We start from the raw sequence: 16185 nt of genomic DNA on the forward strand, positions 1-16185 counted from the left end.
GGCTTGCCGAAGCGGCAAGGGGCCTGGCTCTCACCTGCAAGCTCCGCATCTCCTGGCTTTCAGCCTTTTGGTGTGCAGGGCGGCTCCTCCAAGGGCGCAAGGCCTCCCTTCCCTTGGTCTAGGGGGATGGAAGAGGAAAGAGAGGGAGGAGCAGCCCTCTAAAATTCTGAGTAGGAGAGAAGCTCATGGGTGCAGTTCTCAGGAAAGCAGCTGTGCCGTGCCCTCTTCCTGGCTCCCCACACCCGCTGGAAGGCGATGGACCCTACTAGAGGCTCTCTCGTGTGCTCACCCACCCCTCAGCCAACGTTACCGAGCACCCACTGTGTGCAGTGCACTTGCTGGGGGCAAGTCTCCAGCTCCTTCGGGATCTATTCCCACCCTGAACCCGAGGTCTGTGCCCATTGCCAGATGCTGAGTACCACCCTCCTTGCGCTCTCCTGCGTAAAAGCACCCCGGCCTGCCCACCTCTGCTCTCCACTCCATCAGAACTGGCCCAAGCTTCCACTGCCACAGGTGCTACACCTGGATGGGCCATGCGGACGCTCGGGCTCATAGTTCCCTCTCCAGCTTTCTATCTTGCCGCTTCTTGCCTCAACATCTGCAATCTAGCCACATTGAATCTATTTCTGTTTGCTCATTCACGTATTCAACCATTTATTCATTCGCTTTACCACGTACACTATGCCAGGCACTGTGTTGGGTGCCACAGGAGTGCCCATGGAAAGGTGGTGACTCTGGCCTAGGGAGCCAGCTTCTGCAGTTGAAGGGCGACGACAAGCGAGCAGACTGGGCGTCGTGGGTTGCGATAGTGCCTTAAAGGGAATCGATAAGGTCCTGATGGAGAAGAGTGGATGAAAGCTGGCCAGGGAATGTCTTCCCAAAAAGGTGACATTTAAGCTGACGCCTGAGGACTGGATCTTGGGGACTTGCCTTCTGGGCCAGGGGACAGCCTGGGCAAAAGCAAAGACCTTGCTCTTTTAACCCCAGGCCTCCATTCATTGCTGCTCTTTTTCTCTAGCACCCACCCCAGGCCAAATCCTGCTCATTCCATGTAGGTGCCTCTTCCTCCAGGAAGCCTTCCCTGATCCCCACACTCTGAGTGAGCTGCCTCTCCTCTTGCCCCACTTGTAGGCCATGCTTCCCTCTCACTCTGTGTGGTGCATGTTACACTGAATGTACTGCCCGCTTACGTAGCAAACTCTGGACTGGTCAGAACCAGTCTGACTCATTTGTTGTTGGAGCCTGTTGAGGGTTGAATTGTGTCTCCAAAACAAGATACTGAAGTTCTAACCCTGGCACCTGTGAACACGGCCTTATCTGGGAATACTGTCTTTCAGATGTAATCAAGTTAAGACGAGGTCACGCTGGATTGGGGTGGGCCCTATGTCCAATGGCTGCTGTCCTTTTAAGGAGAGAGATATTTGGGGACAAAGCTACACAGTGGGATGGAGGCAGAGATTGGAATAATGTAGCTACAAGCCAACGAGCACCAAGAATTGCTGCGAACCACAAAAGCCAGGGTGCGGCGAGGATGTCTTCTTTCTCTAGAAGACTGACTGTAGGGTTCTCCGCCAGAGTCCTCGCAGGGAGCATGGCCCTGCCGACACCTCAGTCTCCAGAACTGGGAGAACAAATTCCTGCCGTTTGAAGCGCCCCAGCTCGTGGTAATTGTCAGGCAGCCACAGGAAACCCCGGTCTGGAGGGGCCTGGTCCAGCACACTGCTCGGTGGAATGAATGGGCTCCCGACACTGCGGCCACCTCCCACATCCGGCGTGTGACCTCTGAGTGCCCTGCGTCCAGCCTGGGGTCCTCACAGAGCACAGGCCCCTGGGCAGGAAGGAGGTCGCGTGCTAGCCTCGTGTTTTCATGTGGGAAATCCTTTCTGGCATTTCTTGGGAGATTTGTTTGTTTCCTTTTTTTGCGTCTTGAATCCTGAAAAAAATCAGTTGAGCGATCAGGAAAATGAGAAAAAGAATTATAAGTTTCCTGTGAGAGTGAGAGCTTACAATCAGCGGGATGCCCTCCCAGCTTCGGAGGAGTCCCCGGAGATTGAGAGGGAAGCAAGGGCGGACAGAAGCTGAGGCGCCGAGTGGACGGTTGGGGACAGGAGCTGGCAGGAGGGACCGGCCACTGTCTGACCAGCTGGTCCTGCTTGTAGTCATTGTCAAGTCAAAGCATGTGTTTGTGGCCCTGTTTGCTGCTAATGGGGAGTCACTAGTGCAGATAGAACACACGTCACTGTGTTTCTGTGCACGGTACACCCTACACACACACTCTGAACAGCGTTCTAAGACAGCGAGTTTTGGAAGCAAGATAAGTCCTTCACTTGGCAATTTGACACGATTCTGTGGAATGCTGTTAATCTGGCTGGGAGATCCAAATGTTATTCAAATACCACTCAAAAATGTCCCCTGGCGTCTTCTGAAGTTTGAATATTCGCTATGGACCACAGTTCTTTGTAAATACTATTAAACTGAATTATTCTTGTTTATTACAACTTTCCTTTTTTTCTTTTTAAAGATTTGCCCTGAGCTAACAGCTGTTGCCAATCCTTTTTTTTTCTTCTTTTCCCCAAAGCCCCCCCGGTACATAGCTGTAGACTCTGGCTGAGCCACGTGGGACGCCGCTTCAGCATGGATTGACAAGCGGTGCCAGGTCCACGCCCAGGACCCGAACCCGTGAAACCCTGGGCCTCCAAAGTGGAGCATGTGAACCTAACCACTTGGCCACAGGGCCAGCCCCTAAACAACTTTCTTAAGAAATATGTTCATAATAATAAAGAGTTGGAAGAATATTGGAAGTATTTTAAAAATAACCTGATTTGGGGAATTCTGGTTTGTTGCCTCCAAATATGGAAGAGGACTGTCTCCTGGGGATTTGGAAGCTCTCTAGTCCGCCTTAGAAATAGCTGCTGCGCCTCAACTAATGGTGGGCGCCTCCATCTCCAATCCCTCACAGTCTCCCTCTGGGGCTGAAAGTGCGACCGTGGCGGGCCGAGTTGACTCGCCTAGGTGGGAGTTCAGCTCTGTCCTTAGCCAGCCGTGCAACCTTGGGCAAGTTGTGTCACCTCTGCAGGCAGTGTCCTCAACCCGTTCCTGCGCTGAGTGTGGGCGGGGGACCTCACTGCTTTCTTCCAGCCCTGCCGTCGGCGACCTGACCCCTCTCCCTTAGGCTCCCTTCCTCAGTGCGGGTGCTCTGTGGCCTACCTCCAGCCCGGCTGGCTGCGGGGCAGGCTGCTCCTTGCCCCCAGGGACTGTTGTTAGGCAGGATTCATTTGCTTCTTGATGCTGTGCAGGTCCATTATGTACATTTTTGCTTCACCCTCAGCACGACCCTATGAGGGAAACTTAACCCTGTTTTACAGATGAGAAAGCTGAGGCTCAGAGAGGTAATGTAGTGTGCCCAAGGCCACACAGCTGGTAAGTAGTGGATCAAGGAGAAGGAAGTTGAGGGTGGTCCTGTGAAACGGCCTCTGTGTTTGGTGGGCACGTGCCACCCCGAGAGTCCTGCTCCTCCTCTCTGCCTGTCACCTGCACAGAGCCTCCTGGGAGGGCTTATGGGCCTGAGGGAAGTTACATCATGAGGAAAGGCTGACTGCCCGTCTCAGGGCTGAGGAGAGAAGACTGGTGTGATTTAAAGCGCAGGGTGGGGACATAGGCTGCTACGTGCCTCCCGCTCTGCAGGGCTCAGTGAGAGCTGTGCGCCGGGGAGGGGAGGCGCTTGCACGGCGGAGGGCACTGGGCAGTGGGGAAACCGCCTTCCCCACTCTTCCTGCCTCAGTGTCCCATTCTGCAGCATGGCTGGCACGGCTCTGGAACACGTGGGGAATAGCAGTTCCTTCCTACTTCCCGCTTCCCTATGGCCCGATTAGGATAAGGCTTTGTCGATGCCCCCTCTCTGAAAAGGCCCAATGCCGTATGTTTTAGGCTGTAGAGCAGACGGCCAGGACACTCACGTCGCGAACGGACCCTTTGCTTGGCAGAGGGTCAGGGTGGGAAGCTTCCCTCTGCTGTGGACTGAACTGGGTCCCGCTGACGGACACAAATATTCAGACCAGAGCACACCCCTCCTTGTGCTGATGTGTGGAACTGGGCTTTGACTTAATTACTAACGTGAAGAAAAGCCGTGTGTGTGTGTGTGTGTGTGTAGTGATGTGTGTAGGGGTGTGTGTAGGGTGTGTGTGTGGGGTGTGTGTTGGGTGTGTGTGTAAGGATGTATGTAGGGGTGTGTGTAGGGTGTGTGTGTGTGGGATGTGTGTCGGGTGTGTGTGTAAGGATGTGTGTAAGTATGTGTGGGGTATCTGTAGGGTTGTGTGAGTGGAGGTGTTTGCATATGTGTGGGACGTGCGCATGTGTACGTTTCACAACTTGAGACACCCAGTGATACACCTGGGAGGAGAAGTGAGAACCCTGTCTCTGGAGTAAGAGCCCCACTGGGAGAAGCCCCCTTCTGAGCCCCCTAAGGTGCTGTGACTGGCGGCCACGTGCTGTTTCCTGATCCTTCCCCACAGGGGCCCGGACCAGTCTGGTATTCTCTCTGTCTCCGAGCCACTCTCCTTCAAGGCTGGGGCAGGGGCGGGCTCGGGCAGGGCAGGCTCTGGGCCCGGGAGCAGCTTGGGGCGGGCAGGCTCTGGGCCAGAGAGGGAGGGCTGGCTGGGGCGCAGCTGGGGGCGCTGCATCTTGAGCCCACACCCTTTGGGCTTGTCAGATGCTTTCTCATGGCAGCAGCTAGCGGTGGGGGGGGGTGGTGGTGCTCAGTTTTTAACTGTGTAATTTATGTTGACAGAATGGACTGGAATGTTTCATCAAGCAATTACACAAAGGAGTCAGACTTGTTCCAAAACAGAGGAGACAGCCGGCAAAAATTAATGTGCGTGTATGCAGTGTTTGCCTCCACACTTGACGTAGGAGACATCCCCTCTTCTGAGCGGCTAGCGGTGGGGAGGAAGAGGCAGGAAGAGCTTTGCCCTAGCACAGTGAGCCCAGAGTGGGCAAGAAGCATCTCCTCCGTCTGCCATCCGCCCAGGAAATGTCCTCTGGGCTCCTGGCCCATCTTCGTGCCCTGGGAGCCTCTTACTTAAGCCCCTCTGGTGAGAGTGCACCTCCGATAGCCATATTCTGCCTTCCTCTGCCTTTGATGCTCCTCTTAACTAGAGGTCACCTGCATGAAGATGAAAGGCAGCCTTGGAGGAAACACAATGTCACAAAAGGCTGCTGCATCTGAGAGGAGCAGGTGGGGCCGTGGAGGGGCCATCCTCTCATCTGCTCTCCCTGAGAACTGAGTCCAGCCCTTCTCACTGTCTTTTATTTTTTTTGGTTTCTTTTGGTCTTCTTGGTCTGCTCTCCTCTCCCCCCCACCCCCTCCTCTCCTCCCCTCCCTGCCTCTCCCCTCCCTGATTTTGAAGGCGGCTTTGGAGAGGGAGGGTTAGTGATCACAGGTAGGTTCATGAAAGATGGCTCTGCAGGGCAGAAGGGGATAGCAGGGAGTAGGCCAGTTTCTCTCTGTGGCTTGGCTGCGGTAGCTGTGTGATCCTGGGCAGCGGGGCCTCAGCTGGCTCACCTGGGGAGCACAAGGGTTAGACTAGATGGTGTTCAGAGCCGCTTGCAGCTAGGACATTTCAGGACTGCCCCTGGCTATTCCACCCCAGTCTCAAGATTTGATGCCTCTTGGGCCTCCCTGGGTGACTCCTGCCATCGTGCCAGCACTGTGAATGGGGACAGGGCAAAGGCGGGGCTGACTGTGCTGGTCAGCTTCCCCGACTGGCTCTTGGAATCGCTGGGTGGGACAGTACTGCGTACAGGACTCCTTCTGTATGTTTTTCCCAGAAGAAAATATCTCTATTACTGCTATTATTATTGGAATATTAGAGTGCACATACATATTGTAGAAAGAAATTCAATTAGAGACATATTCCAAGTGAAATTCTCCCTGGGAGCAGGTTCACCCACGGCATATACGTTCCCATAGATTTTACAGACATGCACAAAGACATGGAATGCGTGTGTTTGGAGTTTGGATTCTTGCTTTGATTTTCTGATTCAGGGACTGTTGACATGCTAACCACCAGGACTGCCATAGCGAAGGGAGAGAATGAAGCAACTTCTTCCAAGGCAGGCAGAAGGACGAGCTGGCCCCAGCTGCGAGCTGCGTCCTGTCTTTTGGGCACTGGAAGTCTCTGCACTCTCACCTAGTGCAGGTTGTATGTAAGTTTCAACCTGAAGGAATTTAGACCTCGTGATGGTTAATTTTATGTGTCAATTTGACTGGGCTAAGGGATGCCCAGGTAAATGGTGAAATGTTATTTCTGGGTAAATCTGAGAGAGTGTCTCTGAAAGAGGTCAGCATTTGAATCAATAGACTGAGTAAAGAAGATAGCCCTCCTTGATGTGGGTGGGCCCCATCTAATCTGTTGAGGGCCCGAATAGAACAAGAAGGCAGAGGAAGGGAGAATGCGCTCTCCTTGCCTAAGCTGAGACATTGTGTTCTCCTGACTTTGGACATCGGTGCTCCTGGTTCTCGGGCCGTTACACTGTGACCGAATTGCACCACTGGCTCTCCAGGTTTCCCTGTTTGCGGGTGGCAAATTGTGGGACTTTTTGGACTCAATAATCGTGTGCGCCAACTCCTACAATAAATATCCTCTTTTATATATATTTATATGAATCCTGTCTGTTTTTTTCTCTGGAGAACCCCAACACGGACCTGTCGCTAATCTCCACAGAAGCATGAGTGAGAAGCCAGGCCCCTCACGAAGCCTAAAGTCCGTTTGTCGTTGGAACAATGGGCAGAGTCTCTAGGGGTTGCAGTTTCTTTCTCTTTTTGAGAAACTTGGAGCTTCCCAGTGGTGTAGTGGTTAAGTTTGCGCACCCTGCTTTGGTGGCCTGGGGTTCGTGGGTTTGGATCCAGGAGATGGACTTGCACACCGCTCATCAAGCTGTGGCGGCGTCCCATGTAAAACAGAGGAAGGCTGGCACAGATGTTAGCTCAGGGCCGATCTTCCTCACAAAAAAAGAAAAAAGAAAGAAAGAAATTTAAACACTATAAGACATATGCTAACTTTTAGTGTGAAGAAATTAGAAAACAGATGTCTATAGAAAAAAATTTATAGTGTTCCTTTATTTAAAAAGATAAAGTATTTTTATCAAAGAATACATAAACTTTTCATACACATGTATTTAAATAGCCTTTTCCGTTGGCTTGCTGTTTGCCATTTGGAGATAGCTTGAGGTGTTATGTCATCAGTTATACCTCCTGGCACCTAGACATGGAGGCCACGTTCATTCTACCACGCCCTGGGAACAGGAAGATTAATTTAATCCTAGTTCTTGCTCTGAAAGATCTCATAGTATGTTAGGAGAATGGTCCCCCTCAAAATAATTATAGTATAGTGTGGTACGTGATAAAATTTAGAAGTGTATAAAGCGTCATGAGAGCAGAGTGGAAGAAGTTGTTCACTGAAGAGATATGAATCTGGTAAATTTCAAGGCCATTGAGATATTTAGAACATCTTTCTGCTTAGACGTTAATCTCAGATGCAAGCCATTTACTCCCAATATGAGAGAGCGTCAAGGGTGCTTGTGGGTGATTTGTAGAGAGTGGGCTCCAACTTCTGCTTTCAGCTGTTTGAGGCAGAGTTGTGGGGGCTAACATTTTATTTTCTCTCTGCAGAAGCCCTGTGTTGCTTGCCCTCCACCTCCTGAGACTGCAGTCTTCCACACGCTTGGGCATCCATCTCCTGAGGCTGTGGTCTTCCACACGCTTGGGTGTCCATCTCCTGAGGCTGCGGTCTTCCACATGCTGTGCGGGTGCCTATGCGCCTTGCAGTCCGGGGGCAGCAACACTGGCTTCATTCCTAGTGCCTGCCAGTCTGTGAGCCTTGTAAATCCACCAAGCTGGGAGCACTCTGATTATACACAGACATCTTCTCTGTGAGTTCCTAGAAATCTGTGTGGGATCAGCCCTATGTCAGCTCTCACTCATCCTGGAGGAGAGGTGGAGGGTGGGTGAGGGCATTCTCATGCCATTACAGGAAAGTGCATTTGATGTAAATTTCAAAACAAGGGAAGTGATACATACTGACTTTGGCTGAGTCAACTGGAAACAGACCTTGAGACAAAGAAGTACACGGAGGTGGCTTCTTGTAGGTTGCTCTTGGAGATACACCTGTAAGAAAATGAGGAAGATGAGATTAGGCAGTGAGAGAAACTGATCAGCAATGCTGTTGCAAATGAGGTTTCAGCTGATGCCACAGAGAACTCTAGATCTAAGACAGACCTTCAGAGTTGTCTGAACTGAGGCAGGGGTGTGGTGGCTGTGTCCTCGCATCAGTTAGTCACTGGCTGTGTGCTACTTCCTGGAAGGAAAAATAACCTTGGATGAACTAATTTTCTGCAGCCAAGGGGGATTCCCAGTGACGGATGCAGCTCTGAGCTGTCACAGCAACATTCCGGGAAGCAGGGGGAATGATGTTATGAGAGAGGGGACGTGGGGAGAAAGCAATAGTCTCCACTACAGTCCACCTTTCGTGCCCTTCAGATCTGCTTATTTCTTATATCTCGTCCAGAAACAGGTCCTTCAGAATCCAGACTGGTCTCATTTCCTAGGAATTTGCAGGCAAAGGATTAGTGGGGCAAATCATACATCATACAGCTACAGTTGATCTTGAAGCCATAACTGATACTCACCGTCCCTGACTCCATCACCGTCCTAGATGCTCCTCGTCTTTGGCTGACACTCTCACTAGTCTAGGTGGTTAGTCTGGCAGAGTGAACCAGACCCTCACCCCTAAGGGTCTGAGCCCCTTGTTGCCGTGCTCTTCTCAGGATGCAGCTGCTGTGTCTGCCAATTTGCTGTTAAAACAAGGTTTATGAGCACTAAAAGATGCTTCAGTGGATCGATTTAGTGCCAGAGATGTTATTTCCCACCCCCATTGTCCAGCAGCAGCCCCATCTTTGTAGGATTCCTTTCCGTGCTTATTGGTCTTTTGGCACGAGGACCCAAAGTGACTGTTAGCAGCTGTAGCTTCAAGTTTAGTGGACTCTTACTGAGACTCCATGTCGAAGTATTCCCCTTCTGAGACGCAAGACGTCAAGACCACAGGGCCTAAGGTTGTAGGATTGGGAAGATAAATTCCCAAGTGGGATTATGGGTTCATGGTAAGTGGGCCCATTCCTCCTTCCACCCTTCAGTTTCCTGACTCATGCATTCTACCTGCAGGGGACACAGTACCGTACAAGAGTCATTGATTTGGGATCTATACCGCATCTAGACAACGGTATCATCTTCAAGTGCACATCTCAATTGCTATTTTTTTTAAGGAAGATTAGCCCTGAGCTAACATCTGCCCCTAATTGTCCTCCTTTTTGCTCAGGAAGACTGGCCCTGAGCTAACATCCTTGCCCATCTTCCTCTACTTTATACGTGGGATGCCTGCCACAGCATGGCTTGACAAGCAGTGCATAGGTCCGCACCCGGGATCTGAACCAGAGAACCCCGGGCCACCAAAGCAGAAAGTGCAAACTTAACCATTGTGCCACCAGGCCGGCCCCTTCAGTTGCCTTTTTTAAGAGGCCATTCCACCACTCTTATGAGGCTTGTAACTCCTGAGGGTGCATGTGGCAAGACCAGTGGATCCTATGGTCAAATGCCCACTGCTACTGCTGTACCTTTTCCTTTTTGGCCATAAAGTGGGTCCCTTGGTCTAAGGAAATGTTGGTTAAGATTTTTTGTCAGCTGATGAAATCCTCTTAATGTCTTCAGATAGTTGTGTTGGCCAAAGTCCTAGGAGTAGAAAAGGCAAGTCCATACTCAACATATGTGTTGATATTAGTCAAATTGAATCACTGCTCCTTTCAGGGTGAAAAGGGTCTTGAGTAGTCAACTTGCCACCAAGTGCCTGATTCATCTCCTCAAAAGATGGTCCAAATATGGGGCTCACCCTTGATTCCTGTTGCTGGAGGTAAGCTATTCAGAAGCAGCAGTAGCTGGATCAGCTTGGTGGGTGGGATCACAGTCTGTTGGACCCACACACAGCTTCCATCCCCTCCACCATGGTCACTCCACTCACATGCCCATGATGTCAGAACTAGGCTGGCCCAGAACAAACACTGGCTGATGTCAAATGTCCACTTTATTGTTCACTGTCTCTTCTATTGTGGATGCTCTTTGTTGGCTGTTAATATGCTATACTAAAATCTTCACACTTTATATCTGTTCCTATTTGTCCATCTAGATGAGCTGCTTGAGACTTTGTTCCCAATCTTCCAATCTTTCTCATTTCAGGACTCTGGCCCAACTACCCAGTTCAGTAAAAGATGTCCTAAGTCTATGAATATTTTTACTTTGGGCCATTTCTCTCTCCATAAAATGGAAGACCAGATGCATCACCCAAATCCCTGACAACTCGGAGAATTTCTTCTTATTGCTCTCTCTCAAGACCACTACTGATGGGGTTGTAGTGTAATAGCAGGCCATTTTTAGCTCACACTGAGGCCCCAAGGTGACCCATCCATATACCAAGCTTAGACTTTTTCTTCCTCCATTAGCTGGATAGAACAGAGCTCTCCCCTGACCTCCCAGCCCCAGCAATAGGTCTGAGCTGTGGGAGAGAGGCACCAGTGCAACAATGGCAGATGAGTGGGAGTTGAGATTGCCTGCTCACGTAGCTGTCTTATAGATGAATAGTGCTGCTCATGCCCAATCCCACATGTACCTCTCCCGGCTTATAAAGGGTTGATGCTGGGTTGGCCTGACTTGACAACTTGTCCAGCTCATGATGGACGGCTCTGGCCACATGGCCACTTGATGCCCATGCTCACATAGTCCATCTTTATTAAGGCCTCGTGGCAAACCTCCTCCCTTTCAAATGGAATGTGTGTTTCAGATGGCATGATCTTGCTCCAAAGTCCTAAGGGTCACGTTATGATTCTTACTGGAGCTTGCCGTCAACTTTACTTGATGTCTTTTCCAAATGCAGAAACGTCTAATACCACAAGGTCTGCCAGGTTGTATGGCCACGTGACAGGACTGCTGGTGCCACAGCCTGGACTTGCAGCAGAGCCCTTTCTGGGCCTCACTTAAAGCTGGAATCTTTCATGTCACCTGGGAAATGGGTCAGAGCAGTTTTCAAGCGTAGAATATGCTGCCTCCAGAACCCAAAGAGGCCTACCCAACATTGTGCTCCTTTCTTAGTGGTAGGAGTTGTGAAATGCAATAACCAGTCATTTATTTCGGGAAATGTCCTTCTGTGTCCCAGACCCCTGGACACTAAAACCCTTACTGCTGTGGCAGGACCCTGAAACTTCACAGAGTTCATCTACATCCAGCATATCTGTCCCTTCTTGCTTACCTGGTCTAATTAGCATGATGTCACCAAGAGAGTAGACTAATTTGGTAATTTGTGGAATGTTCATATAGTTCAGGTCTCTTTGGTAGAGAGGAAGTGAACTAACAAAGCCCTGGGGCAAGACTGTAAATGTACACTGTGACTTGTGAATGCATACTGCTTTTGATGCTCCTTGAGAAAGGGAGGGAAATGTCTGCATGTCATGTGCTGGAGTCTGTGTTAATCTGCTCTAACAAAGGTACCACATCTGGCAAAGTAGCTACAGTTGAGGCTGTGCTTTGATTAAGATGGCGGTAGTCTACTGTCATCTACTGTGATCTTTCTGGTTTTTGAGATCCTGGCATTTTTATTACTATCAGAGAGCCTAGCTCTGTAACAGCACCTTCTACTGCCAGCTCTGGACGAAAGAGGACAGACACCATGGGCATCTCAGTGATGCTGGTGTCCCTCGACCAGCATGTTCCTCGTCAATTTGGTAAATAGAGCTGCCTCTCAGCCTCCCGTGGAACATAGTTAGCTGGTAGCCTTCTGCCTATATCCATTCTACCATGGTTCACTTTTCTGGCCCCTTTGAGCCCTTCTTCTGTCATCTGCCACGGAAGTTCTACTGTTTCTGTTTAGTGTGGGCTGTTGCCTTCTCCAAGCTTCCAAGTTTCAACTGGCATTTATTAGCACCTCCTCCCAGGATTCTTGCCAGGGTGTTAAATTCTGTATCACGAGGGAATTGTAATACGTTTGCATGTTGAGACACTCCTTTATCTGACTTAGTCCCACCCCCTTGATCCATCACCCTCGGGATCCAGTTCCATACACGTTTCTGCCTCCTCCTGGACCTATTAGCCAGACCCTGCCTGCCTTTGGCATCTAGCCCTTCTCTTCCCTTGGCTGACCTTGTTGGCTGTGTCATGATTTGACTATGATTTTTATTGGTCTGATTAACAGAAAAGGAGAGTCAGGAGGGGATCCTGAGAAGAGCCAGCAAAGTCTCGTGAGGACCTGACTCATCTGAGGCCTCTGCGTGCTGCTAGGCAAGGGGTGTGCTCACAATCTTCGATCACGGGTAACAGGCCACTTCTGCAGGCCCAGCAGTGCGGGGAAGCTGGGAGTTCAAAATTCTCAGAAGTCAGTCCAGATCTCAAGACTCAGAGTCCCACTCCTTTTCTGGTATGGCCTTGACCTTGAGGTAGGAGACCTGCAAGCTGAGAATTCAACCTCCTCTGAGGCTCTGCTGCCCTTACATGGTTAAGTCCTGAACCTGGCCCTTCGCGCTGACGGCCTTCGGCTGCAAGAGTTAAAGTTTCCGTAAACACTGCAAAGGAAATCCTGCTTTCACAGCTTGCCTTGAGTTGTCAACTAATTACCATAAGTCTGATTCATCTTTCTTCAGTGAGTACATCCATGGCACTCAGTCCAGCCACCAGCTCCACAGTTGTCTTGCCTCTCCGGTGCTAGAGACGTGCCCGAGCTGGGTGGCACCTTCCATTTGTGTCCGAACACGGTTAACTTTGGTAGACAGTTTGCAGCTGCCTTGCTCCAGCACACCAGAGACCACTCCTACCGCACTGACCGCTGGTGATGGCGTCCACATTGCCAACTGGCCAGACAGTAATCACCTCCAAACTCCCATTTTACAGTCGGCCTCCTGGGATTTCCTGGTATGAACTGGCTTAGATTGGGTTCCCTGGAAACAGATGAAGAGATGTAGAATTTCGTCCAGGGGTCACTGGGGAGTGCTCTTGGGAGAAATACCTGTCAAAAAAAAAGTGAGAAAGGGAAGATTGGTGAAGAGAAGGAGCCGCAGCAGCAGGAGCAGCTGGCCTCGAATCCTGCGGTTTCCACTGAGGAGTCAGCCCTTCCCATGGGGAGCCTGGAGCTTGGACGGCCTCTCAGTGTTTCCCCGGTTGAGGCCAAGGTGCTGAGGCTTTGGGTTCCCACATCAGCCCATCCTTGGCCCAGCTTGTCCCTTAGGAAGGGTGTAACCTTGGGAAGGCAGTACCTTGCAGCTGAGGGCAACTCCCCGTGAGGGATGCAGCTGTGAATTGTCAGCAGCCAGCGTTCTCAGCAGCTGGGAACTGGACGACATCCCGATGAGGGACTCTGAGGAGAACACCAGAGTGTCCGCTGCAGGCACCCTAAGCTCGTGCTTCCCACTGAGCAAACAGGAAGGGCTGGAGTCAGGAAAAGTGGAGGAGCAAAGACAGTGTGTTGGAGGCGGCAACATCAATTTCACACCTGTGTGGGTTCTCACACATTACTCTGTTTGATCTTGGACAAGTTAATCAGCCTCTTTGTACCTACGCGCCTCCATCTATAGAATGACATTACTGACGAGTAAAGACCTTGAAATGGTGCCTCGCTTATTGTAAATACTCAGAAAAATGTTGTTCCTATTGCTATTGGTATTGTTTTTATTGCTATTTTTCAGCAGTCCAAACTTATTTTCCAGCTACATTTCACTTCCCGTCACCCTCTAACCTGGCCCTTCGCTGCTTTTCTCCTAAAACAAAACCTTTCCTTCTATCTTGCTGATTTCTTCTCTTTTTCTTGGAAGGTGCCACACCCCAAGCTTACCCATCTCCCTTCCTAGACTCTCTCTCACTGGCCTCCAATAAAGCCATCTAATTCAACCTTGTCCTTTGAAGGAGTGGAAGGAGCGTGTGCTTTTGATTTAAGAAGTTCAGGTGTTCTTAGATGCTCCACTTACTTAAGCTTGTGACCTTGGGTGAGCCATCAACCACGTCTGAGCATCAGTCTCCTCACCTATCAATTGATAATAGCAGCTGCTCTACCAGCTTGTCACAAGGATGGAATGTGACAGCTAGGTTAAACTCCCAGCTCAGTGGTTGCTTGACAAACAGTGGTTGTTGGGTCTAGTATAACCCTAAGATCACCTGACCGTGGTGGCGTTGGGTGAACAATTCCTCAAAGCCTGTGATGTGTGGGTACCTGTAGGGCACAGGGAGATACAGGAGCCTCAGCCTCCAGCTCAAGGATGAAGGGTTTCCCAGAGGCTTTTCCCAACCTCCCTGTGCACATCTCCCCGCTCCACCCCTCCCTCCTCGCGACACCCACAGCATGGACCCATTAGGCATCTGAACCCCAATCTCTTTGGCATGCTTGTCATGTTTTCCTGCATGTCACTGTGGTTCTCCAGACAAATGGTGAGCGGCTCGAGGGGAGCAAGTCCCACGTTCCTCTTTACGCCCACCCCACACCTAGCACAGAAATGGGCCCATGCCCTATGCCCTCTGGGTATTTGTTAGATAAATTAATAAATGAGCATTCATGATTCTCAATAACACAGAAATGTCCACTGTGCATGTGGAGACCTGTTAGAGCCACAAACGTGGTGTGAAAATATATTTCTTACTGTGGACCATGGTAAAAAAAGTTAGAAAGACGCTGACAGAATGCATATCACCAGGTTCCCAGCACGGCTGTGGAGCCCCTCATGGACAGAACCAAAGAGGACACCGGGCGCCAGGACCTCTGAGTGGGAGAGGCAGAGCCTGGGTTCCGAACGGCTCCCTGGGCTGGTGAGTGTTAGAGAAGGGAAGGTGGCCGAGCACAGTCACTCACACTGCTTGTCGTCTGAGCACCCCAAGGCACAGAGGTGCACCTGAAAGCCTTGAGGGCCTTTCCCTCAGAGCACACAAAGCACTTAATACCCTGCAATTGCTCCAGCTATTCCCCGAGGGAGCCCTGTTTTCTCTAGAGCTTTTGATTGTTATAGAAACACTATTGCCTCCATTCTCTTCCCACTTATTAACCCGAAGAGGTAAGCTGGAATAATAACCTTTGGTGATTTGGCGATAATTTCTTGACACAAAATTTGCACACACCTAACAATTGTTAAGGGGACCACAGGATAACATCCTTGAAAGTGAAATTACGCTGGAAATTCTGGGACATGTGGTCTCCCATCTACAGAAGCTTTGAGAATGAATTGGTAGCGTCCTTGGCCCAGGCACCTCTGGGAGTGGGGAGCACTGTGCCTTGGGAACGCCCACATGCCGGTGGTTTGCACCTTCCTGCATCTGCCGTGGCAGAGCTTGGATCCCGGTCACCATTCGGCACAAATCCTTCCCTGTCTTCCTCCTGGAGCCCGGGCCTAATGCCCGCCTGCCTGCTGTGGCTCCTCTGAGAAGAGCTTTAACTGGGAAGGTAAGATACAGTATCAAATGCCTTTCTGCGCCTGTGAAAGACCTCTGGAGCTTGGCTTAACTCAAAGAGCTTCAATGGCACCAGCCCAATTTCTAATCACAGGGGTTTTAATAATGATCAGGAAAGCCATTGTGGGTCTGATCTGTGGGAATGTTAGGACTTTAACTCTCGGAAAACAGATTCCTGTGAAACTTACATACTGTTACCGTGTTAAATGTCACTCAGAAGAGTATTAAAATTCCTCTTCAGAGAGAAAGCATTACCGGAGTTCTAGCAAAATCACTCTGTGCTGATGAGCTGGCTGCTGAGGCAGAGAGCACGAGAAGGCTGCAGGTGGGAAGGAGGGAGTTCTGTTCTTACCAGGATACACTGAAATCAGCGCAGGAGGAGCTTTGGTGTCTGCATCTCTAGTTCTGGAAGCCCCTTGAGATGCCTCAGCCCAGGGGCTGGAAAGTTCCCTTTTATCCCCTGAGGCCTGGGAAGTCCCTTAGGGTCCGTGAGGGGAGAGCAGCTCCTCCCTGAACAATCCAGCAGAACACCCCAGGACTCCTAGTGAAGGCAGGACTCACCGGGTCCAGCAACTGATCCCCATCCATTATCAGAGAGATCCACGATGGCGGTGTTTCTCCACTGGGACCCCAGCCACGTGCGCTTTGGAAGTGCTGCTGAGGATCTC

General features: G+C 50.6%; 2 long non-coding RNA genes across 3 annotated transcripts in view; both read left to right on the plus strand.

Annotated features, from left to right (window-relative positions):
• LOC139081188 (uncharacterized) overlaps positions 1-6654 on the plus strand; it is a 78445-nt gene extending 71791 nt beyond the window's left edge. For both annotated transcript variants that reach the window (XR_011536312.1, XR_011536313.1), the window contains exon 7: positions 4787-6654. This is a non-coding gene — a long non-coding RNA (uncharacterized lncRNA). The remainder of the gene's footprint in view (positions 1-4786) is intronic.
• Positions 6655-9166: 2512 nt separating this feature from the next.
• On the plus strand, positions 9167-13977 carry LOC139081193 (uncharacterized). The gene is made up of 2 exons (XR_011536316.1): positions 9167-9959; positions 12288-13977. It is a non-coding gene; the product is annotated as an uncharacterized lncRNA (long non-coding RNA).
• Positions 13978-16185: the final 2208 nt, after the last annotated feature.

The sequence above is a fragment of the Equus przewalskii genome, chromosome 2, assembly GCF_037783145.1.
Source record: "Equus przewalskii isolate Varuska chromosome 2, EquPr2, whole genome shotgun sequence".
NCBI classification, from domain to species: Eukaryota; Metazoa; Chordata; class Mammalia; order Perissodactyla; family Equidae; genus Equus; species Equus przewalskii.